Below are 27,152 nucleotides of genomic sequence, written 5' to 3'. Positions count from 1 at the left end.
TACACATAGGATTTGTTTACTTTTATGCATGTACATTATAAAGAAAAATGTTAGCTAGAAAGGAAAATAAATGCTTCATTTCCTTTCCCCTGGTAGCTCTGCTTCTAGAACTCTGAGGAGAGGATACCAAAGACAAAAAATGTTCGGCATGACAGGCCATGCAGCATTATTTATAATGACAAAAAAGGAATACTCAAGAAGAAAAGGTAAATTGCAGCAGATCTAATCAGTATACCAGGACACAATAAAAGGTCTTACAAAGATTCAATCGTCTATGCAAACTAACCATTAAAAGAAAAGACTGAAGATAGGCCAGATGGAAATAGGCCAAAATCTTTGCAGTATTTAAGTAGCCAGGTTTCATGTGACTTTGCTTCAAAAGATGTGTTATACTTAAACTAGAAAAAAGACGTTAAGAGTTTACAGCAGAATGCTTTGATCTTTTCTCCATACAGCTGACAGGGTGGGTGAGAAATTGCCTCATCTCACTAAATAACAAATGCAGAAAAACCCCCCCGGACAAGAGAGGTGAGGTCATCTGGGTAAGTACCCACTGACCTAACTGCCTATACTTCTGCCTCCACAGCCTCTGCGTCATAAGAAGACAATTTTGTTCCTTAAAAAGTAGATAAATGTGATGGGAGGATGTAAGTCCAGGAATTCTATCGGATGTAGGACTGAATTTCTCTGGCTTTTGCCCCAGGGACTAAAGAGAAGGCCCCTTTAATCGATGGCTCCAGAACCAAGGAGATGTAAGTCCCATCAGTCTGTGATGTGCAGGCATCCTTAGTGTTCTGGTCTCAATTACAGGAAAAGAACACTAAGCAAGCACAAGGCTCTGTGTGCATGCTTTGTGGAGTTATGAAGAATACAAAAATGATCGCTCCCCTCCAGTAGCTTAGAACCTTGTCTACCAGACAACACACTGTAAGATAAAAACAAATTGTAAAATGTCAGTGAACTAAACACCTACGTTAATGATGACCTTCCCTGTTCTCCTAAGCTCTAACCCTACCATCCAGCCTTCAAGCCTGAAAACTGCATTCCTCAGACTCCTTGGGCTCAGCAGGATTCTAGGTGCAGGTTCTTTCAATGAGAGGCACTCGCAGAATCCATTTGTCTTTGGCTCTGGAGCAGTAACAGCAGCAGCTACAGGATGAGTCCTACTACGCAGCCTCCGGTAAAGGAAGCATCATAGAGCCAAGCAGTCTCGTAGTGACTCGGTGGGAAATGTTGGGACACGAGCACACAGGCCGGGGGGACAGCCATGGTCTCCTGCAGTCCCTGATCTGGATGTCTCCTCCAGTCCTTTTAACAACTGTAACTCAATGCCTGCCCTGTATTAAATCCTTCTCTGCTTCAAATATATAAATAGATTCAGTTCCCTTGACTAACCCACACCTAAGTCACAAAGCAGCAAACTCTCCTCTTCTGAGCCCTTTGAAAATAGGCCGAATTTTACTATACACCAGTTTTTTGACTCTACCATCGTTCCTTTTAGCTATTTTTGTAAGTTTTCTCTCCGCTAAATGCCAAGAATATGAAATACGGTAAAGCAGGAAAATTAAAGTTCTCACCTCCAACATTGGACAGAGATTCCTATGCTCTCAGATTACTGATGTTTATCCTTTAGAATAGGAATGACATACTAAGGACAGCATGCCACTGCTTGAGTTTAAAATAATTATAATAAAATAAATCACATAATAAAATAATCACGGAAAAATGTGTCTGATTTGAAACTAAGTTTATCACAATTATGCGTGAAAATGGGTGTGTATATATACACACATACTCATATACTATCCTATGCCTTTTAAATTGTGTCCCCGTAGCTAGATTCCCACATTCCTGTATACATAAAAACCTGTTTCACGATCATTTAGGTTACCAAAACCAGGTACAACTCATGAACAGTATAGAAATGAATACAGTCCTCACAATTTACATGCATGACCACTTTAGTGTTGGGGAGAGAAAAAGCCATCCCCTATTGGGTTCAAAAAATCAACAGGAATTAGGTCAGACTTCTGGTTCTGGGTAAGATGACACAAGCATAGTTCCTCCACCTCTTCCACTGAACTATGAAACCTGAACACATGACACAGAGGAGCTGCTTGAAAACTCTGAGAAATAAATAGGCAAATCAAAAAAGACCAATGGAATCTGAAGTACCATGTGACAGTGAGTTTAGCATTTACTGTCCAGGAGAATCCTTTAGTCTGACCTTAATGTAGCCAGAAACCTAGAAATGAGCATGGCACTCAAGTAGGAGAAAGCTACAAGCCCTCTAATTCTAGCTCATGGAAGGAAAAAGGAGACTCCTAACACTCCCGGGAGTAGGGAAATCCCCAGTTTTGTTCTGTGTCTTCCCTTTTCTGCCCGTTTTCTAAAGCCCTTGCCCCCAGCCAGCTCTGTGGCAGTGATGGCCAAGAGCTGTAATGAGAGTCAGCAAGAATGAAAACTCTGAGGGAGAGGACCTTTCTATCCATTTGGTGAAGCTGTGATCACAAGACACTGAGGCCAACCCCTCGTGCTTCTTTTACACTGTCCTGCTGCTGCTTGGGCATGAATAGGGGAAGCACACTGCAGAACCTAGAGAACTGAGAAGGTCTCCAAGAAACTGAAACGTACAGGGAAAATGCAGAGAGGGAGATGCTCAGATCATCACCAACCCTAAAATGTGGGGATCAGATAATTACATACCAAAGACTTTGAGAAATGAACTAACAGATGGACCGCTATACAGGTCACAGACTGACCACTGGAAGGTACACGCCCAGAACAGAACCAAAGAGCGCCACAAGGACTTTGAAAAGTAAACTAATATTGAAACATTAGCCCCCACTAAGCATGGTTTGGAACTTGCAGCCTGAATCAAACCAGGTCAATGCCTGCTTTAAAAAAAAAAAAAAAAAATTCTTCATAAGATTTAAACACAACCCAGAGTCTCATAATGTAATCTTCAAAATATTCAGGATAGATTCCAAAATTACTCAACATACCAAGAACCATAAGAATTTCAACTCGCACAGGAAAAGATAGTCAACAGACGCCAATGCCGACATGATACAGATGTTGAAATTATGTGACAAAGACGTTAAGGCAGCTATTATATAAATGTCTCAATGACCAATCATGGACATTCTTGAAACAAATGTTAAAATAAAAGTTCTCAGCAAAGAAATAGGGAATATAAAGAAAAAACAAATGAAAATCCTAGAACTGAAAATGACGATCATATAAAATTTTTTAAATCACTGAATGGACTCGAGCAGCATGAAGATGGGAGACAAAAGAGTCAGTGGACTTTAAGCTCAATCCATAGTTATCTAATTTGAACAGAAAAAATTCAGAAATAAGTGAACAGCACTTCAGAGACATGTAACTCAGTAACAGAAGGTCTACATTCATGCCATCAAAGTCCCTGAAGGATATAAGAAAAAACGTGTGCGGGGCACCTAGGTGTCTCAAATAAGCCTCGGACTCTTGATTTTGGCTCAGGTCTAGATCTCAGGGTCGTGATATCAAGTCACGTATTGGCTAGAGCTGGGCTAGAGCCTACTTTAAAAAAAAAAAATGTGTGCTAAAAATATATTTGAAAAAACATGAGTGGAAACTTTGCTAACTTTGGCAAAAGACATGAACCTACAGATTCAAGAATCTGAGCAAACCTCAAACAGAGTAAACCTAAAGCAATCCATGCGAAGACAAACTGCTACAGACTAAAGACATTGCATTTGAGGTGGTAAAATAAAAAGTTCTGCAACAAGAGAGTGGTGATGGTGGCAAAACACTGGACTATAACTAATGCTACTTAACTGTACACTGCAAAATGGTTAAAATAGTAAATTTTATGTTATGTGTATTTGACCACAATTAAAAACAACAAAGAAATAATTTCAAAGTAGCCAAAGTAAAATGACATGTTACATGTAGGGAAATAACGATTAGAATGATTATGGATATCTTGTAGAAACCATTGAGGCTAGAAAGAAGGAAGTAGCATAAAATCTTCAACAAACTGTAATCTCAGGTTTTATATCCAGTAAAAACATCTGTAATAACAGCAAAATAAAGACATTCTCAGATGACAGGAAACAGCAGACCTACTCTAAAAGAATTACCAAAAAAAGTTCAGAAAGGAAAATGATACGAGAAGGAAACATGAACAACAAGAAAAAGGAAGAAAAGAAATTGTAAATATCTGGATAAATATAATAGACTACTCTCCTCTTGAGCTCTTTAAAATGCATCTGATGGTTGAAAGCAAAAATTGCCTGATGGGATTTTCAATACATGTAGATATTACTCAAGATAATGGCCTCAAGAAGGTACTGTAAAGGGACCTGTAGGAAAAGAGTCTACAGCCCAAATACAGTGTTAAGATATAAATTATACATTAAAAAGTTAAATGTATATTTTGTAATCCACGAAACTACCACTAGAATATACAGAGATCAAAATCACACTTAATGTGGAATACTAAAAATGTTCAAATAACCCAAAATATGACAAGAAAACAAAAAATAAGGTAATAGTGGACCTAAATCCATATATAATAATAATTGTACTAAATACCCATGGTCTAAACACAATAAAAAGTCAGAGATAGTCAAATTGAATTTTTTTGAAGATTTATTTTTTCAGTTGAGAGAGAGAGACCACGCACGTGAGTGGGGTAGGGGGAAGGGCAGAAGGAAAGCAAGAATCATCGAGCAGACTCCCTGGTGAGTGTAGAGCCAGAGGACATGGGGCTTGATCCCAGGACCCTGAAATCACAACCTGAGCCAAAACCAAGAGTCAGCCACTAAACTAACTGGGCCACCCAGGTAGCCCTCAAACTGAATTTTTTAAATTAATTTCATCTATATGCTATCTATTAAAAATTCACTTTAAATATATTTATATAGGTAGGTTAAAAGTAAAAGAATGAAAAAATATATAATGCAAACAATTTTTTAAAAGCTTTAAAAGCAAACAATCCAGGCAAAAAACATGAACAGACATTTCACTGAAGATATGCTGATAGCAAGTAAGTACATGCAAAGATCTTCACATCAGTAACCATCAGGGAAGTCCAAATTAAAACCACAATGAGATATCACTACAAACCTATCAGAATGGTTAAGATAAAACAAATTGACAACATCAAATTCTGGAAAGAATGTAGAGAAACAGGATCATTCATACACTGTTGGTGGAAATATAAAATGATAAAACCACTCTGGAAATCCACTAAATAATGTGTAGTTTCTCATTGTATTAAACATTTAAATATTACTCAGCAATAAAAAAAGAACTATTGAAAGAAAGTTGGATGACTCTTTGGGTAATTATGCTGAGTAAAAAAAAAGCCAATCCCAGAAAGTTATATGCTGTATGATTCCACATATGTAACATTTTTGAAGTGACAATTATGGAAATGGAGAACAGATTAGTGGTTGCTAAGGCTGGGGATTGGGAGAAAGGGGAGGAGGAGTGCGTGTGATTATAGAAGGACAATGGGAAAGATCCTTATAGCAGTGGAATTGTTCTGTCTTGACAGTGGGGGTAAATATAGAAACGTACATACATACATACAAACTGAATACACACAAGTTACATGTAAAACTAGGGAAATCTGAGTAATATCACTGATTTGAATCAATGTCCATTTCCTGTGACATTGTATTGTAGTCTGTAAAATGTTACCATTAAGAGAAATTAGATCAAGTGTTCACTCCTATGACTACATGTGAATTGATAATTATGGCAGATTAAAAATATTTCTTTGAGAGAGAGAGAGTGCACAAGCAAGGAGAGGGGCAGAGGGAGAGAGAGAATCCTCAGGCAGACTCCCTGCTAAGTGCAGAGCTGGACTCGGCTCAATCCCAGGACCTGAAATCCTAACCTGAGCCAAAATCAAGAGTCGGCTGCTTAACCAAGTGAGCCACCCAGGCACCACCAGATTAAAAATATTTTTTAAGAAAAGGAAAAAAAGGAAACTGGAGTGAACGGCTATATACAGAACAAAGAAAATTCAGGGATAAAGATGGATTACCACATAATGATAAAAGAACTGATTGACCAGGAAGACATAACAATCACTTGTGTATACACACCTAACAACAGAGCTTAAAATATACAAAGCAAAGCTGACAAAAATAAAAGGAAAAGTAGATACAGTAGTCCCCCTTCCATCCATGGTTTTGCTCTTTAAGGTTTCAGTTACACATAGTCAAGCACAGTCCGGAAGCAGATGATCTTCTTTCTAAGGTACAGTCGGAAGATCAATAGTAGCCTAACACTAAGGTCACAATGCCTACATCCTTCACCTCACTTCATCATCACATAGGCATTATGTCATCTCACACCACAATAAGGGTGAGTATAGTACAGTAAGATCCTTAGAGAACCAACGTTCATGTAACTTATTACAGTATATTGTTATAATTGCTCTATTTTTATTACTAGTTATTGCTAATCTCTTACTGTGCCTAATTTGTAAATTAAACTTTATCATAGGTATGTATCTATGTAGAAAAACATAGTGTAGATAGGGTTCGGTACTATCTGCACTGGGGATCTTAGAAAACATCTCCCACAGATAAGGAGGGACTACTGTAAATCCGCAATTACAGTTGGAGACTTCAAACTCCACCCCCTCAGTAATATACGTTGAACAAGTAGACAGAAAATCAATAATGATAGCAAAGAACTGAATTTATCAACAAATTGTATCTAGTTGACATACAGAGGACACTCTATCCCACACCAACAAAATACACACTAAGAGTAAATGAAATATTCAACAAGATAGACCATAATATGGGCCATAAAAAAAAAATCTCAATTTTAAAATATAGTAATCCTACAATGTATACTCTCGGACTATAATGCAAATAAACAAGAAATCAGTAACACAAACATATCCAAATATCTGGAAATTAAAATTCAGTAGATATACTCTTAGTTTCATTTATAACATTTGGAAAATTTTAAATTAAATCTAAGTTCATTGTGCATTAAAATCAGGACAGAGGGGCGCCTGAGTGGCTCAGTTGGTTAAGCATCTGACTCTTGATCTCAGGGTCATGAGTTCGAGCCCCATGTTGGGCTCCACACTGGGCACAGAGCCTACTTTAATTAACTAATTAACTAAATAATTAATATCAAGAGATTTAATTCTTCGGAATTAGTCATTTGGAAATCTCAAGGTAGACCTAGTCAACCCACTCTAATACAACCAATATTGGTGTGGAGCATTCAGAAACCACTGGAGCCACTCTGAAGCTGCAAGCTCACACTACTGCCCAGAAGTCACTAAAAGACTATTAACTTTATCAATAGGATCCTTCTCACCTTAGTTTTCTGTTAATCATCTTGCAATATATATTATTAACAGCAATAATCATTTAAGAATTCAGTACTATAAAGCATAACTAGGAACGCCTGCCTAGATGGCTCAGTCGTTAAGTGTCTGCCTTCGGCTCAGTCATGATCCCAAAGTCCTGGGATCAAGTCCCGCGTCAGGCTCCTTGCTCAGCAGGGAGCCTGCTTCTCCCTCTGCCTGCTGTTCCCCCTGCTTGTGCACTCTCTCTCTGACAAATAAATAAATAAAATCTTGAAAAAGATAAATAAAACCTAACTAAATCAATGTTGGGAATCTGTATGCCTTGACCCAATTCCCCCTGCCCAGCTTCCTTTTACCTTTAGATAAGTTAAGACATTTTATGCTTGAAAGGATCTGTGTTCCTGAAATGTGAATGACTTTTAGACACTTGAAATACTTAGGAGACTTTCTAATCTAGAGGAAATAAAGTTTGACTTCCTAAGGACATAGGTCAGGGTTGAGATAATATGTCAAGTATGTCAAACAAAGGAGTTGGTTATGGCATATTTTTATATTCTAAGTGTGTGTGGTGCCAGTGTCTCTGCATCATCTAATTTCAAAATTACAGTCTCATGCCCAACAGATAGCAATATAGCTATTTTAAAGGCAAAAGGAATACACGCCAAGGGATTATTTAATATTAATAGATGTAAAATATGTCTTTTAACAATGATCCACATGAAAAGGAAAAAAAATGTTCAAAACTCATAGCTTCCATCTTCAGCTTCCCTTCACTCTGCAAATATTTATTGACTGTCTATTGGGTGCCAGACATTATGCAGTCATCACTCTTTAGAAATACCCAGTTCAGCAGGGAGACAGACACATAAACAATTACAATTTGATATGCTATTTGCTATAACAAAGGGACTACAGACAAAGGAACATTGACAGAGGTTTCACAGAGAAGACTTTTGGGCTACGCTTTTGAGTAGGTAGGACAGTCTCCAGGAGGAAGAAAAAGGAGGAACCCAGAAAAGGACAGGTCCATTCATGGACAGAATATGAAAGAGCATTGATTCCTTAACACCAGTAGGAACCAGGACACTTTAAACATAGGATGAGGAGGGGAAAGTTAGGAAACAACTCAGAAAAACCAGTTGGGAAGGGTCTTGTACACCCCTGAAGGATTTGAAGCAGGGGAAAGAAGTCATCAGAAAGTTCCTTAAAATTCCAGCTCTGGAGACAGCATCTGTAGCAGGCAAAAACTGTAAGAGACTGAACTAAAGCAGAGTCCAGGGACACTTAGCAGATAAAACAGAAAAGACACAGTGACTCAATTGGCTGTGAGGAAGGAGGAGTCAAGGGTAAATCCCAGCTTCTAACTTGGACCCATTCTAAAGATAGACAATGTAAGAAGAAATTGTGTGAAGATAACGGATTGGCTTTGAACATGTTTGTGTTTAACGTGACGTACCTCCTTGATAGCTAGATGGAGACTTACAGCAGTACAGTGAGAACAGGAATGTGGATTTTAGGAGAGTAAGAGAGTCAAGGGGCTGGAGACAAAGAAGTCAGCGATTAATGAGTTTTTGAGGTCTCTGGGGACAGATGAAATCAAACACGGAAAATACATTCTTATAGTAGTATAATAAGTGTTTCCTTGGCAAAAATACAGGAATTGAAAACTGCTTTAAAGTTTCACTATACAGTTTCCTTTGTTTCAAAGTTTGTAAACCACTGTTCCAAAACGATCATAAAAGCCAATAATTACGCACTGTTCTTCCATCAACAGCGAACTGCACTTCGAGGGGCGCCTGGTGGCTCAGTCGGTTAAGTATCTGCCTTCTGTTCAGGTCATGATCCCAGGGTCCTGGGATTGAGCCCCATGGGGGGGGGGGGGCCTCCCTGCTCAGCGGGGAGTCTGCCTCTCCCTCTCCCTTTGCCCCTCCCCCTGCTCAAGTGCTCTCTCTCTCAAATAAATAAAATCTTCAAACAAACAAACAAACAAAAAATGTGAACTCCACTTCTAGAAGGCCAGTGAGAAACTCCTGTCTCCTGCCCACTCCAGCCTGAGTTGGGTTCCAGTAGCTGATTCAACAGAACCCAGAGTCAGCAAGCACTGTTCTGAAGTTCTCATCAACACCACAGAGCACGACCACCCCTCATGCACGTAGAACAATTCTCTCCTCTTTTCCCCACCACAGCCTCATCCCTCCCATCTTTTGGGGGAGAATATATCTATGTGCCACATATACGCTATGAAATCCTCTTACAGCAGTTGGTGTAGGATAAAATATGAGTAATTACTTCCGAGATAAATATGGTAAGGAGAAATCATATCGCTTTTGATAGCTGTGAGAAAGCAGGGAAGAGTCAGAACTAGAAAGGGTGGCAGGAATTACAAAATCCAAGCAAAAAGAGGGTTTCCCTGCTTAGGATTGTCTTTGGGCATCTAAGTCCAACTAGCTTATCTCTAAGCATACATTGCTGCCAGCAGGAGAGCTAAGGTGGAGTGGGAGAGTACAGGAAGATTCCACCAAATCTGAGGCGCTCAGGAGCCAATACAAAGTAAGAGGGGCACCCGGCCAAGACTCCAGCATTCAATCTCCCAGCCAGAAATCCAGAAAACCCAATGCTACTGAAGCATCTGAGACTGAAACAGCCTTCTTAGCAGAAATCTTTGATAGCCAAGTATTGTGAAAAGAGACCAGGAAATGTAAACGACCAAGAGTCTTGAAGTGCCAAATAGCCCAGGTTGACCTGAGCTTGACAACTTCACTGATGCATTCAGCAAAGTGATCCTGTGCTGTCCCACTGTCCTGACAAGACAGATGCACTGAGAGAGGGAAAACACCTGGAGACTTTCTGCTCACATCTCCTAACACAATGTTCTAAATAAAATATTTCACTATTCCGTGAGGTCTCTCATTATCACTAGTCACATCTCCAGAAATAGAGAAATGTGAACTGCTGGTATCTGGTTAGGCCTGTCTTTCAGAATTTGCTTGGGGGGGCTTTCCTGACTTGCCCTAAAGATTTCTCAGGCTGCTCTGTAATAAAGATGATTGAAATGCATATTGTGTCAACAGACACTTCCTTGGAAGGAAATAAACAGGAGGACAATACCTCACTCATCAGAAACAGCCAGACATACCTATAGGGTGTGCAAAGCAAGCCAAAAAGTCTTTGTTTTGTGTTTTGAAAAGGAAAAATAATTTAGTACAGAGCTACTAAGAGAAATGTGCCAGCAACACTCAAGATGATGTCATATCAGCTGCCAAATTCAGGTCAACTACAGTGCACATGCAAAGCTTGGGGCTGGAGACAAGCAGAACCCCAATCCACTGTGCCCCCCAAAACCAATCCACAGACTTGCTAATAACCTACAAAATAACAACATTCCACTCTGTGTGTGTCAAATTCTGGCCTTTCAAATGAGAGGCCCAGAATATGCATGGAAATCAGTCTACAAAGTGTTCCGTAGTTCCCAAAGTGCTATAAAACATCATTTGAGCACTTTCAAAATAAATAAGTTTAATTTTTCTTAACCACTCCATGTCCATCATCACTGACCCCGATGCTACCGGTTGAAAAGTGATGTGCCTCTGCCTAAAATATGGGCAGCAATCAAGGCAAGAGAAATTGACAGGAAAAAGCAGAAATCGGATTAGACAACACCAGAGAGCTGGGTTTGGGTTTTGTTTAATGCTTACTCCTAGCCAATCCATCTCACAATCCACTTCCATGCACAAAGCTCTTACGTAAGGTGTGGAGGGCTGCTGGCACCATCACCACCACAAGAAGGATAAGACTGCCCTCCAAAAAGCCACTTATCTCCTTTCCTTGGGAAATTCTGCTGATGTATTTACTGTTTCTCTTCTTCCCTCCTAAAACTATCACCACGTAATAAGTACGAGCATCATTTCAATAAAGGCAGACCAGGAGGAGGTCAAGGCTGTTCATACTTCCTAAGGCCCTACAGATAGAGGACAGAACAGATTTATGGCCCTGGTCAAGTGTTTTTATCTTTCCATGGGAGAAAGATATTTAGGACCACAAGAGCAAGATACTAGCAAGAATGCAGTCCCTCTAACTCGTTATCATTTGTAAGTTCCCTGCCTGATTTGATAACAAATATCACTTTTTCTTCACTGCCATTGGCAAAGGAAAAGAAAAAAAGTCACTGTGATAACAAAGGTGCCATTATTTCTAGTAGCGTTTTCCTGGGTCCTGTTAATAATCACACATGCAGTCAACCTGTGGCCCTAGGTTCTCACATCACTAAATAAATACTGCCCGGTGGCAAATATTAGTATCCCCAACTTTGCATTCCAAAGGAGTCATGAAACCTATCAGAAAGGTCAGATCTCAGTAAATAAGGCCAAAGCAAAAATTTTAGGGGGGAAAAAAAAAAGTCTCCTATTCACACTACTTCCTAGTTTCAACATCAATTCCTGTGTCTCTGGCTCTCAATGGCGTTTCCAACAGACACAATAGTGGTCACTGTGATTCTATCAGTTTGACATTATGTATTTGATTGTAGTAGTTTATAAAAACAGAGTCCTAGAAGCAGCTTCTAGATCAGAGACTCTTAAGATTTGTTAAATATAGGGGTACATGAATTCCCTTAAATTACACTTTTAAAATTTGCATACATGAAGTTTTCTCAGGACAAGTTCCATAGTTTTCCTAAACTCTCAAGGACTCGTATTTTACACTCCCGTTTTTAGAAGAACCGAGAGCCAACTGGTCATTCTGAACTCTTGCTGTGCGTCAGAAGAACCCCTGGAGAACCTTTATAAAAAATAATAATAATAAGTACCCTAAGACCCTACTCTACACTGAGTAAATTAGAATATTGGTAGACTGGGCCCACGCACAGAAACAAAAATAAAAAATAAAAATAAAAAAAGCTCTTGAATGATTAAAATATATAGCCAGGGTTCTGAAATACTATGTAGCTTCAACTGATAGGTCTTCTTGTTCAATCACTGAACTTTAAACCTAGAAGAAACCTGTGAAATCAAAAAATGAGGACATTCCTTTTACAGGGAAGAGCCAGATCTGTTGAGAAACTTGCCCTGAATCATACAACTGGTTGAAGAGAGAACTGCTACCAGAACGATCATTTCCCCAAAAACGAATGTTATGTGCAGTTGAAATCTCCCCTGAAAGATAAAATATGGACCCCAAAATATACTGCTTTTAGATTCTTTAAAATCACAATTACTTTTCTGTAAGAAAAAAACCATAAAATTGGGCTTAACATTCTTTCTACTCAGTTTTCTACAACCACCTCTTGTATTTCCTTAACAGAAAAAGTTGACCTGTTATAGCTCATATATAAAAATTAACCAATATCTGCAAAAGGCTGTAGCAAATATACAAGAATCATATTAGTAGGGATAAGCCAGAGAGGATAGTTGATTATGATAAATACTTGGTGAAGATTGGCTGACCCCTTTATCAACTGGGTGAGAAGTTCCTGTTTATCAGAATTACGGCTCAGCACAATTGTGTATACTTTTCTTTCTAGCTGCTTTATTCTAATTATCAAAAACAAGACCCAGATTGCCACGACAAAGGGGCATAAAATAGTCAAGGCACCTCCAGGAAGGCATATACATATCCCAAACCAGGAAGGTTAAGTCATTTAATAGATCAAATAACATATTTATCCTAACAGAAAACTTTCAAACACAATCCAAGTGGAAGGGAAGAAAAGGAAAGAAGGAGGTGATATTTCCTTTGTTAAACTTCACAATAAATTTACACCCAAATTCAGCAAGTGCTTTTCAGTGGCTTCACAGTAGCTGAGATAATTATAGGACTGCCCTCTTGATGTATGAGGCCCCATTGAGAGAAGTCAGCTGAATCCCAAGGACAGCATTCCAGGGCATTGAAAAAGAATTTTTTCAATACACACCCACTGTGTGGCTTGGTTTAGGCAAGATTTCCCCCTACTCCAGTGAAGGGGACAGTAGAGAGGATGGGTCCCAGCTCACTTGATTGATAGGGACGCAGGCAGGTAAGTGAAAATTGCTAACCTTCAAGTACGCATCAGACACCAAGAAAACTGATCTCAAATTTTACCTCCAGGAAATTATAAATGCTAAAGGACTAAAAAGCCTCATCTAAGACATTTACCCTCTCATAGAGCCTAGGATAATGCCTCAGATACAATGGAGAATGAGTAGACATGTGATGAACTGAATGAAAAAGGAAGTCCAGAACTTCAGACCCAAAGGGCGTGAGTGTTCCTTGCTATTAACTGTGCTCCTCACAAGAACGCTTAAGTCTCGTTTTATGATCACTCTTCCCATCTGTATCTCTGGTGAAGGCAAAGTGTCTAGTCCTTGGTGAGGGCACATTTTATATATAAATGAATGGAGAGAAGGCCATCTTCAAGGAATCTAACAGTTTTATATATTTTACCCTTATTTCCTGTTTCTTCCTATTCAAATCAGTTCTATAAAGGCAGGAAGTTGTGGCTGCGCATGGATATTACAAACATGACTAAGATAATGCTTAGGAAAAAGTAGGTAACCAATATACATATATTTTAATATGTGCTATCAAACAAATAAACGCTTAAGTAACAGCAGACTGGGCTTGGCCCTGGAAAGACAGGAACCATAAGGCATCATCCTACCTGGTAGATCTCACTCTCATCATTGTGTAATGTGTTTTGGGCTGAACTAAAAGCTGAAACTTTCCTGCTAGAAGTCTTTTCATTTATGTGATATTAACACTTTATAAATGCAAAATGATACCTATTTTACAATAAAGTGCTCATTCCAATCCTGTATACAATAAGTACCATCCTTAGCCCCAGGCCAGAAGAATCCATGGCCACTAGGAACCCCAAACCCCCTTCTGTATCATGTTCCAGGCACCAGGACCTTAACATTCCCTGTTCAAACAGCCCAAAGTCACTTACATCAGGACTGTGCAGAATTTGTCCCCAGATCCTCACCCACCCTTCAACAGACAACCCCAAGGCCCACGAGGAAGCGTGTGGACAGGTGGGCTCAGCTGTCCACAAACACGCATGCTAGGTCCATGTTCCTGCTCATGCCACCGGGCCAGGCAAAGACCTCTCAAGAATTGGGAGACTGAAAATTCAAACCTGGCCTTCAAGGTTATATGAAGGTGTATTTCTCAGAGTAGGAAAACTGCTGAACATAATGACAGTTTTTTAGTGTGATTTATAACTTCCAAATATTTAGATATACAGAATATGGCCTGCATTCACATTCCAGCCCTGGGCACCACAAAGAAAGCAGGGCAGTGTAAGGCAAACAGGCTCAGGGCAGGTGGCCGATGTGAGGGTACCGGGCCAGTAACCGGGAGAACCAGGACTCAGATCCAGTTCTCCACAACCTCAACGTCCCTTCCCAGAGCCAGTCCTCTCCCCTCAAGTCTACTGCTTCCAAAGGACCTGTGCATGCTCTCGCTCCTGTCATGATTACATCAACCTTGACAGTTGAGGCCACCGGCCCAAGAACCCACAGGCCACCCTCCAGCATCCTGCGCTTCCTCGTCGTCAATACGGCGGGAGCCAAACGCGGGCAACTCTTAAGTCCAAATGTTTGCTCTGCTTGTACATGCTTGTAGCTCCCTGCAGCACAGAGGGAATTTATGCTAGAGGTAAGCAAGCAGTGACACATGCCTCAGGAACCTCACAAGATGCAGCCTGAGGCTTCTGAATGTACATCTTTTTACAACTCTAAACCCAGAAGTGCATTAGTGTTCTTGCAAAACAGGCTGTGCGGCAGTTTAGAAAGTCCACATATAATACCTTCATAAGACCTGTACTTAGAGATCCTTTCATCCAAGAAATTCAAAGTACTTTACAGGCTCAGAGCCATTCAGCCAAACACTCCAGGGAGGTATGCAGGTGGCCAGGGTTATAGTCATTCACAAAGAAACTGAGGCAGGCTGACAGCCTTAAGTACCGTTCTTTAAAAACAGTCTGTGCTTTTGGAAAATGAATGGCTTTAAACATCCACAAAAACATACCACCGATATTGGGGAGGGGGGCTTGCACTATTTTTGTAGAAATTAAATTGAATGTAACAAAATTAAATACTACGTCACCGAAATCAATGCCTTGCTGTACACTTCTTTCAACCAAAATGCCAAAAATGTATGCTCTGTCCATTACAAATAGCCTATCATTAAATTTGAGATCCTATTACCTTTCAAAATGCAAATTCCACAATCACAAATTTTAAGATAGAAATCCCCCGGCCCAATAAAATTAGGCTTTTACACCTTTGGCCAAAAAGCACTTCGCAAAGGTAATTAGCATGTTCTCTCTAGTCTAGATAGAATCAATTTCAAACCAAAGAGATTAGCTTCATTTGCTTTTCAGTGGGAGGTAAATGGCCCCAGGGAAGTATGTCTGAGAGGGGTGGAAGAAGAGTCCTCTTATAAATAGGGAAGATTAGGCTTTCAGGAAGAATAAAAAATATAAAGTAGTCATTGTAGTCACCTTCATATAATCAAAACAAACTCCCTGTTGAAAACATGTGTCTCAAAGTTCTTCTTTTAATAATGCAACAGTTAGTGAGTGCTTATTGTATGCTAACCACTGTTCTGGGTGTTTAGAAGTGAACTATTTTGCAGATGAGGAAACCAGCTCAGAAAAATACTGATCCACACAGCCTCAAAGAGCTTACAGTGGTGCTGGAAAAATAATCATTTGTTCCTTTAGTAAGCTGAACTGCACAGGATCTGAAATATGAACATTTACATCAGTGTCTCCCAGGAAGTTTCCATCTAATGGAGGAAAGTGCTGGTGAAAGAGGTTTCCAACAGGCAGGTAAGAGACACAGGATCAAAGCAGTGGAGGCAGAAAGGAGGGGCTGGGGCAGGGAAGAAGAGTTTGCAGAGAAGACGTCCATTCCAACAAGCAAATGGGGGGCGGGGAGGCGGAGCGCGGGAGGGGACTTTAGACTGGTAGAAATGGCTTATGCTAATGCACCAAGACATTCGAGAAACAAACTCAAGTCACCTGGGTTGTCTGGCATGGCTACAGAGAAGGAGGATACATGAGACGAGTTAGTCCAATGTAATCTGGGGCTGGAAAGGTATGGAGAGATAGGCATTGAATATCAAGAGTTAAGACATACACAACTGTAAAAGTAATTAACTCCTCAATAAGATAAATTTCCTTGAGGAAGGGGTGGGGGGGAACCTCCCCTGTATTCTGGCATGGTGGTTTCTATCTATTGTTTCAAGAATTGACTGGGATTGTTTCTTCATCATTAGAGCTAGGACTTCGATAATGGCGTCCAGCCACCGCTGGGAGCACCTAACTAATATTAACTTATTTCGGACAAACCCAAAAAAGTAAATTCTATTACTATCATGGTATTCCAACAGAACGGAAGCACAGTGATGTGCCAGGACAAACACCTGCTAAATGGGACTTTCTGGGCTTCATGTCCCCAAAGCACATCCCAAACTGAAGTGCAGAATCATTACTAAGGATTTCCGTTTCCCATCCTGGGCACCCTCATCATGCAAGTGTCATGGACTCCCCAGGAGATGACTGATAAGCTCGTGAACACTACCTCCCCATCCATCACCTGGTATCTGCCACTTTCCTCCTCTGCTCAGTCCCATGCAGGGCTATCTGCTAAACCAATGTCAAGGCACCTGGGTGGCTCAGGCAGTTATGTGTCCAACTCTTGATTTCAGCTCCTGTCATGACCTCAGGGTAATGAGATTGAGCCTCACGTCCGGCTCCACACTCAGTGTGGAGTCTGCTTGAGATCCTCTCCCTCTGCTCCTCTCCCCACTGGTACATTCTCTCTTTCTAAAAAAAGAAAAAGAAAAAGAAAAACAGGGGTGGCTGGGTGGCTCAGCCGTTAAGTGTCTGCCTTCAGCCCAGGGTGTGATCCCAGCATTCTGGGATCAAGCCCCGCATCAGGTTCCTCCTCTGGAAGCCTGCTTCTTCCTCTCCCACTCCCCCTGCTTGTGTTCTCTCTCTCACTGTCTCTCTCTGTCAAATAAATAAATAAAATCTTTAAAAAAACAAAAAACAGCAAAAACCAAAAACCAGTGTCAAAGGTGCCAATGTCAGATGTACTAATTTAGCTGCTGAGACACCAACAATGTCCCTTCCACCTGTTGTCCATACCACCTACTCTTATTGCTGCCAACACCAATCCATGACGGAGTTACTGGTGTCACTTCACATACTCAATGTGGCACACAGATATTGGTCAATCAGTTCTCTTCACTTTCTGGTTCCACTTTGACCACTGTCCAATCTCCCTAGGTTTCCAGCATCATTCCAGGAGGTGTTCAATTGTAGAATAACCCAAAGGATTGTCAGCGTGCTCTCCTTGAAATCCTTCTCCCCTCCAGTACCACATTTTGAAGTTGGGTGTACATACACACTCCTCCATTGGTTTACAAGCTCCTTTAGACAAGCATGGGAGATGCACAGATTTCACAATTCAGGTTTTGAGATTTGTGAAGTACTTAGAATGGCACATCATAAGCACTCAACCATTATTTGCTATCATAAGCATTATTCTCAGATATGTACACTTAACATACAGTTACTGCTTTGATTGTCTAAAACACCAGCAATGGTTACCTCTCCTTTCAATATTTCTTGTCCAAGTCAACTAAGTATTCCCATAGAATAAGGTCTTTCCCAAGGTTCCTCAAACAATGACAAAAATAGATTCCTGGAAACCAAAACACCAGGCCTACCGACTTGCCCAGACAAGACTGAATTTAAGAATATGAGTAAGCACAGATCAGGCCAAGGCCATACCACTGGTTACAACTGAGAGTCAGCTTTCCCACATGCATTTAAAGCTATCCATTGAAAAGGAAAAGACGCACATGCCCATGGATGGGCTAGGCTTCCGAATGATAGTACAGACTATACACCTGACCAAAGAACTCCCTCCTGTTGACCTGACAGATAGATGGCCGAAGAAGGATCATGGCAACACCCTTTGCATTTTGGTTGACACGGTGACACAAACCCAGCTAATATCGGACTGTGTGACCTCACCCCAGGATGGGAGCCAGAGGTTTCACTTGAGATCTCTGCACTGATCAGAACTGGAAAGCGTTTCACTCGCTTTCTCTTTTGGCAAAACAAAAGGTAGCAGGGACCCAAGGAGGCGAGAAGGTAGAACCACAAAGTGTCCAGACTCCGTTACCCTAAACTATTTGATGAATAAATATTCCTTGTTCCAGTTTCAACAGAGGGTAAACAACGGCTAAAAATATCTGATCTCCATCGAGCTGTTAATCTCCTCTTCTTCTCCTATATCAGAGGGAGAATATTCATGGCTTCCTCACCAAAGGGTATCCCTTCAGTACAACCTCAAGCAAACCCTGTTTCCTTCTTCTTCTTCTACCTTTATATCCTTTTTCTGTCACTCCTCAGTCTGTCCACTGCAACCCATTAACCTTGACAGAGTGGAGCATCCCAGCACATTCCTTCCTCCCAGTATGCCTCAATGGGAAAGCCAAAATCTACTCATTTGGGCATCATACTGACACTTGCTGGTTGAATATCTCAGGCCAATTCTTCATCACCTCTCTAGGCCTCCGCTTCTGCCATCTGTAAAATGGAATCTATCTCTGCAGCCCTAGTACCACCAAAATCCTCCCAAGTCATGAGCCCACAAGGTGTCCCGTCACGCACAAACACAAAGAATCATGGGAAACCAGACCCCAATCTTACCATATGGGTAAAAGAGCTGTGTCCGTAGGGGTGGGGGCCACCTAAGGAAAAAAAAATTAAGACAACTGAATATAGGAGGGGGAAAAAAAGCAAAGAAAAGAAACACTTCATCTTATCCCCAAGTGGAATTCAAAAGTGTGAGGGCCCACAGCACAATGAACAATAGCTGGCAAGGAGCCCAGGGGTACACCTGAAATCTTCCCTTTCCACCAGCACTGAGTATTTTTGTATCTGATATAACCAGAAAGGGACAATTAGGCAGATGGAGTGGTTTTTTTACATACTAGAAAAAAAAAAATGAGAATATAGCACTGACTTTACAAAAAAGGTTTAACGAGTTTTATTTCACTACTGATTCTAAGTAATTTTAAGTGTTTTTAAATGTTAAGAGAGTTTATTAGGTGCTACAAAGCATAGGCAATCAATAAATAATATGTCAATTGAATTGAACTCCTTCTTTTTAGGAAAGATCAAGCTGGAGCCAAAATGCTCCACTCTGCTCCCTCCTCCTCATTTAGTGAATGTCCCATGTGTCAATAACACACATTTAGAAGCTCCAAACAGAGGAGGCCATAATTATGGCCACATATATTGAAGAATTTAATCAGTTAATGTCCTAGGATCTACCCAAACACTGACAGCACACAATCAATATAAGAAGGTACTTTGTAAATTGGATTTTTTTTTTTCTCTTGAATTTGAGATCTAGAAGCCTGCGTGGCTTGACTTCCCTGGAAAATTTCCAGATTTGCACTTCAGTTTCAACTTTGTAGATGGGGCTTTGTTTCTTAAAGACAATAGTGAATGGTTTTGCTACTGGCTATTAAATTTGTTTTTAAGAACAGTTTAGGTATTCTTTGCAAGAGGCTTCTGTTATTCCCATCATGTTATTTTATTTTTGATTTTTTGTCTTTCTTCTCCATTTTAAGTCCCCTCTCTTGGTGGCACGCCTAAGTGCTCAAGTAATATACATACAAATGCTTCAACCGACAGATGGGTAAGCACCATCTCACGGTGCCCATACTTCTTAGCAAAAAAAGTACCCACAACAGAGTGCAGTCATTCCATCCCCTCAAGTGCTATAATGATTCCTGCAGGGGGTAGTTTGCAACTAAAATTGCAGCACAATGGATATATAAATTAAGGCTACCAATAATGCTTGACAATACAATGAACTAAGTTTTCTAATATTCCCATTTCTAATACACACATTGCATAAAACCAGAAAAATTACTTTAAAACCAGTAGCAACATCAACATTGTTAAACCATGTTTTGCAAAGTCAGTGCTCTATCCTTTTTTTTTTTTTTTTAATAAATGGTTTCCATGAATGAAATATATATTCCAGGAGGGCAAACCTCCAAAGAGAGAATTTTTTTTTTTTAATTGGAGGACTTTTTAGCTTTGTAGGTTAATCTCCATAGGCACAGGATACCTGGAAGCTCGTTAATGACCCACATTGAAGACATCTTTTCTAAAGTGCTAAATCCCAACTGGGTATCTTGTCATTAAGTTTTAATACACGATTATCCCCATTTTATGGCTGAGGAAATGAAGGCAAACTGAGACAGTCGGCCCAGGGTGACACTGCTAGTAAGTGGTAGAAACAGAATTTGAATCTGCGAACTCCGGCTCCAAAGATTTTAGCTACTATTCAATATCATCCTGGTGGCAGTACTCAAGTCCCTTCTTACTTGTCCTAGAAAATATCTTATTGTAAGGCCAGACTAATGGGTCAAACCTGAAAGATTTAGATACAGGAATGACGAGATGGCCTGAACTTGCGGATTCCTTTGCTTATGAGACATTCTTCCTGCAAAAAGCCCAGAAACAGGGTTGTAACGAGGGTCCCCTGTGAATTATGGGGATGGGGGAGAGTCCATGACTGTCTATCCACCGGTTCACCTGCTTTCAGTTATCTGGAGAGACTCTGCCTCCTGAACTGTACATATACCAAGGAATGTCAAGGCCATCAATATTTATATCACATGAACCTGGAGGTCAGTTCAAAAGGGTACCAGTTATTTATGGGAATGTTTTAGTCACCTCAGGCAGAGAGGAGAAAACGAAGAGCTTGGAAGTGTTCCCATGTTACCTTCATCTTTAATAGAAGAAGTCTACTGCCAACCACAAAGACATTCCAAAGTCAAGGGTAAAATGAGCATTTTCAACATAAAAATATCACTTGTGACAGTCACTTTTCATGAATGTAATGCCACCAACAAATCAAAAGATCTCATCACATTATATAAGTAAACTCTCAGAAATAAGCAACTCCAGAGCGAGGATATACCTTAATTTGAGGGTGATTTTTGTTCTAAATGAGGTATCTGCTATTTGTAAAGAACTTGAAAATAAACGAAGCACAGAAGCCTGCATCTAGAGTCACTGGTGATGAAACAAACCATTTGAACATTACCAGATGCCCCATTCTACTTCTGTATTTGCTTAAAAAAAAAATCCGGTGGATAAAGCCCTCTCCAAGGGCAGCTAAACCCTTTTGCCCTAAATACACATATCACACACATATCTCCCTCCCTCCCTCCCTCTCTCTCTCTTTCACACACACACACACACACACACACACACACACACACACACAGAGTTGGGAAAAACTCTATCTCCCCAACCCCCCATTTCATCACTTCAAAACTGGAATGAAGTACATATAAATAAAAATGAAAGATTCAAAGAAACGGGCTAATTTTGGGTCAGCTCCAGAAAAGATATGCTGCTAAATTTGTCATTACACTTCTAACATTCAACAATAAGAACTCACAAAAATAATCTGACTCCTGTAATTAGGCCACTGCGTTTCTCTGATGTCCCAACAAACTAAGAATGTCAAGAAATCAGAGCAGAGGGCGAAGATATACAAAACTTAAGCATACCTACATAATTTGACCAGTATTGATACACTCACCTTTTTAATGTAAATCTGGAAAGAGTAAGATGGGAACATTCAGTGGACTCTACCGCGTGCGCTCAACGAGTATTTCCAGAGAGTGTCAGAAATTGTATTCTCCCATTTGAAATCTTCTGAGTTTTATCTTTCTGTTTTGACTAGAGGTCTCTTGATGAAGGGCCTGCGGTGTTATAAACTATCCCATTACTCACTCTCCTCCACTATCCCCAATGGAGCAGGAAGGAGGTAAATCTTGGGAGTCTTGCGCTTCCATCCCTTAATCATACACACGAATACCCCTCCAAGCAATAAATCTGTCTTTCACTGTGGCACCATGACTCACACCTAACACACAGCGGAAAACACAGGTAACTCGGAAGTGCCTTGCCCAAAGAACGGTTCCTTGATACATTAAAAATAAGAATACTTAGGCAAACTGTGGCATTGTTTCTTCTCAAGTAAGACATCACACCAGCAAGTATATCATTCTAATTAATAGTCCTCATCCGTGTTAAAGGCAAATTTTATAGAGCAAAGCTTTCCAAACAGAGCATTTCAGGACTCAGTACCCTTTCTAAGCTCTATTAAAAGCAAACGTCTATATCATGTTAACCCACTTGGGCATGACTTTAATTAGCAGAATTGGTCCTGTTGTTAGCATGACTTCCCTCTCCTAAATTTGTCAAGGCAGAAACAATGACCAATCCTAAGTTGTAAGATGCTACCTAATTTTATAAAAGAACTCTTAATTTTACATAGAAGTGGTTGAGAATCAAAATATACTATCAATTCTAAGGAAAAATACTCAGAGTTAACCCATTTTCCAAAATGACGTGCCCGTTTACTCACTACACCTTGAACAGAAAGAAGACACATTTTCAATAGTCCGAGGCTTCTTTTATTTTGTCTCCCCAAAAAAAGCAACTTCTTTTCAGGTTTATGTGAATTTTCTAAGTTTGGGTGGGTCTTCCTATTCAGTACACCAGCGCATTGCTTTTATTTATTTGTCTTGTTGGGGAGAGGCAGTAACAGAAGTGCATAGTCAATACTTTTAAGCACATTAAAATCTCTCTAGCTGGGGAATAAGAACAATGCCTCCCTCTTGCCAAGCAAAACCCAGCAGCCAACAGAACAAGGCCAAATGATAGAAAACACCTCCTGCAGATTTTAACTAAACTTTTTTGTTGAGTTTGCACCCTTATTATCAGCTGCCCTTCACAACGGCCAGCGTGTTACATCAAATTTCCTATCAGCTCAGTTATCAGTATGATAACACTACAATGGTCTCCCAGCTCCTAGATTTGAGATGGATGAGTAGATGCTAATGAGGGCTCTGTTTGCAAGATTTTTTTTTTTTTTGGGTATTGGACTCTCTGACCTTAATTTTATTTCATTCAAAAATTCAAACGAAAGCTCACATTGGGCATGTAGAAATGCACTTTGCCACTCTCTCGGCAAGAACCAGACAAGGCTGACAGACAGCTTTTCTTTTCACTGCTTTTCAGCAAAATGGCCGCCTCAAGGATTAGCTCTGAAATGGCTGAGAACAGGAATTTTTCTTAGGACAAAGAATGACACATATTTTTTTTTTTACAGCAGTAAATTTATACAGGATAAAAGAATTTTTTAAATAAAAACACTGTGGTACACTTAAAAAAAAAAAGAGTCCTATAGTTGAAAATAGATTTTATTTCTTAAAGGATGAACTCAGTGCTACCACACTTTTAAGGTTGTTTTCTTTTTTATTGATTTTAAAGAGCTTTCTAACAAGATTATATGCTCTACATGGTAGGGCCAAAAGCTCTTTGACTGAATTTAAATGAATTGTGGTCAGCTCAACTTTCAACAAAGGACTCTCTTATCCACACTCCATTAACATTATATTAAAACGAAAGTATCTCCTTTGACTTTTTGGTTGTGCTGCCGGAAAACACTAATAATAATGCCTTTGCCTGAATGTATATGCATACAAAAATATACTTTCTCCAGTAAGCCTGTGTTAACGTATCTGGCATCCATTGAAAGGAACATGGACACAATATGTTCCTGAACAAAAGAATACATCTTGATGACCGTGCCACCCCAAAACAGGAGTTCCTGGGATTATTTCAACCTGACTCGTGGCATGAATTATTTTTTGAATGACACATTTTTTTTTTAATTACAGTTGTGTTATGTTTTACCTCCAGCTTTAAAACCATGCAAATGGAAGAAAACCAATCTTAGTAAACATTCCCCTGACTATCATCAGGTTTAGGAGAATGTTATTTCTAGACCTAAAGAACAATGCAGTATAAACCACAGATGCTGCTGCCTGTCAGATATGAAGTGTCCAAAGATTAACCTACAGCAAACTATCCCTGCACTGCATTCCAGGGTCCCTTAAATCCGAACGCAAGGAAGACGCCTTTTGGCTAAAAATGTAGATGTCAGGCAGCTGCACGTCAGACTTTAAAAATGATCTTTGGAAAATCTCACAGGCTTATGCTATCCTAAAACAGCAAATACCTTTTTTTTTTTTTAATGTAATACCAGTAAACCACATTCAAGGTCAGAAAAAGTCTACTTGGCCACCTGAATAACTCTGCCATATTTAGTATCCAAAATTAAAAGGCAGAGATTTTAAAGTAGTAGTTAAAGGCTAGATTTCGATATGAAAACTTAAAATTGGGGCAGGACATAAGCCAAAATAAGGACAACTCATTTAATGGCATTTAGTCGGCTCATTTGTTAAATATACACGTATTCCTACACAGTCCACAAAGTAGTACTCAATTTAACCAAGAATGGCTAATGTCTTAATCAGACATATACTGAATGATGACGTAGGTTTTAAACAGTCTCAAAATTGCCAGGCCTGCCTCAAGTAAGCAACAGACACCTAAAAATTGTTAAAATTGTAAAATATATGAAGAGACATGTAGAGCGAGGTGCGCACTCAGCAAAACGTCACTAAATTAGATCCTTAAATGGGTCTTACCCTTAAAATGCACCCCCGTCAGACACGTATTCACCCACCACACAGAACGCAACCAGTGGCACGCTCTGAGTCCACAGCCAAGATGACAGCCCAGCACTTTGTGGGTTTTGTAAATAGTGGTTTGAGATTTAGGTTTTGTTTCTCTATATAAATAAAATATCCATGGAAATATTCTCCTGACACTAGAGCAGCACAGAAAAGATTCATTGACCAAGTGGTTTACCAATGTCTCTTGATCAACACTGAAGACCAGCTAGGTCAGAAGTCCCCTCTAACCGCCACTTGATTATGGATAGCCAGATATAAAGCTGGTTTTGTTGCTTTGCAGAGAAATGTCCCCCCCACCAAGTTCAGCACTCAATAATGAACCATAGATACTCAATTTCAATGAGGCACCAACAATCTTCCAAGGAATAAAATCATCTTTCTCACGTCAACATTGTTAAAGGGGAGGTTGGGGGAACAGGGTTAAGAAGGAAAGTAGACTCAAAGGATGGGTGTTAAGAAGGAACAGAGGAGGGAGTCAAGTTTTCCATTACCCTGAGGATATCACTTAGGCTCAATTAAGTTCAGACTGCAAAACAAGTGCGAATCTAAGAGGCTTGTACTCCAGCTACCAGTATGAATAGAGTTTACCAGCTGAAGGGAAACTTTGCTGAAAGTTATCATGGTTTACTGATGAGTACTTTTGTATCAATTACCAAAAAAAAAAAAAAAAAAATTTTTTTTTTTTTAAGCCCACCACTGATGCTGTGAATGGCTCAAAAATTATACAAGCATAAATATGTCTCTCTATCTCTGTCTGGTTGGAAAACAAGCAGCTTTTGGAGCTGAAAAGTTCAAAGAGGGAACTTGTTATCCCAGAGCCCTAAATCTATAAATCTTACAGCTGACATTTCCCAACCTAGGGCAATAACAGATTAGAAGATTAGGAGGGGCATTTCTATTCTTAAGGACAGAACCAGCAGCTGCTGTCCCCATTTGGAATACTTGGCTCATGCAAACTTGTTTACGCATTTGGTGTATTCATATAATTTGCCAATTTGCTAGGCTTGACACCAATAAGATGGTGTCATTTGCTGTTGTCCATTTGTTGACTCACATGAACTCCAGGCCTGATGCCACATAAAAAGAACGTGGCCAGCTAGCTGGGCGAGGTCTTGATAAAAGAACAAACTAAGTCTTGATTTCTCATTGGGGGATGGTGGGGAGGGGGCGGTGATCAAGAAGAACCATTTCTGAATTATTTTAAGAACGTTTTATTTATCCTTTCCTCTTATCAAAGCTAGATTGATTCCCAGAATGTTTCAGTAAATAGTCACAACCATGACTCAAAAGTCAGGCACTTTAGGTAAAACAGCTTTACGTATTTAGCCCCAAAGGAGCACCAGCTAAACAAACAATTAACCTGAGAACACAAACACATGGCCAGTCTCATTCATCCTACCCGTCATTGGGCCAAGCTTTTCTTGCTAGTGAGAAGCGTAACTTCAGGGGATTGTTTTTCCCCCCCTTCCCTCACTCTGAGACAGCAACAAATCCTACATATACCCATCAATTTGTGATCTTTAGAAAGAGATCAATGGTGGTCTTTTCCAGCTGTAATATTTAATGAAAATCTCTAAAGTTGAGGAACAGAAAACTACATTTAAAAAACATTCTTACTACATTGAGTATATTTAAATATGGCCAGAACCGCACACTTGGCTCACTCAGCCGATACAGACAAGATTTCAGGAGCTACTCTAGAACTCTCTTCTAGGCTGCATGTCAGAATACCCAAATCCCCACCCATTGCTTAGCGTCCTAGGTATCAAATCCCCGGGATAAAATACCTATTAACTCCTTAGCATCAATTTGCTTCATACAGGGATATAGTGACCAAGACCCAAAGGCCAGAAACAGTTAAACAGGTCAACCACAGTCCGAGTAGGGAATGGAGCAAAAGTTTTATGTTAGGAGAGAAGCTTCTAGCTAGTGTGGACTGGGCCACCAAAGGCAGGAGGAGGATTGAGGAAGTAAGATGGAAGTCCAGGAATGCCCACCAGAACACAGAGAATTTTAGTCCATATTGAAGTAAACAATGGTGAGACTTGGCTTCCTCCAGCAGATAGGGTTCTCAAGATTTATTTCCCCATAATCTGCACCATCCATCAGGTAAAACCAACATGTATTCGCTGGAGAAAGAGGGAACAAAATCTTGCTTGTCTTGCTTGGAATTCTG

The 27,152-nt window shown here is 40.0% G+C and overlaps 1 long non-coding RNA gene across 5 annotated transcripts in view; it reads right to left on the bottom strand.

The window, feature by feature from the left end:
- Window positions 1–27,152, bottom strand: part of LOC123791032 (uncharacterized) — a 563,175-nt gene that overhangs the window by 361,402 nt on the left and 174,621 nt on the right. For 2 of the 5 annotated variants that reach the window (XR_015722611.1, XR_015722613.1), the window contains exon 6: window positions 19,044–19,084. The exons of the other annotated variants lie outside the window; for them this stretch is intronic. This is a non-coding gene — a long non-coding RNA (uncharacterized LOC123791032). The remainder of the gene's footprint in view (window positions 1–19,043; window positions 19,085–27,152) is intronic. 5 annotated transcript variants of the gene reach the window in all.

Source organism: Ursus americanus, chromosome 32 (assembly GCF_024610735.1).
Source record: "Ursus americanus isolate L20-20 chromosome 32, mUrsAme1.1.p, whole genome shotgun sequence".
NCBI classification, from domain to species: Eukaryota; Metazoa; Chordata; class Mammalia; order Carnivora; family Ursidae; genus Ursus; species Ursus americanus.
This window is presented reverse-complemented; position numbering and strand designations above follow the sequence as displayed.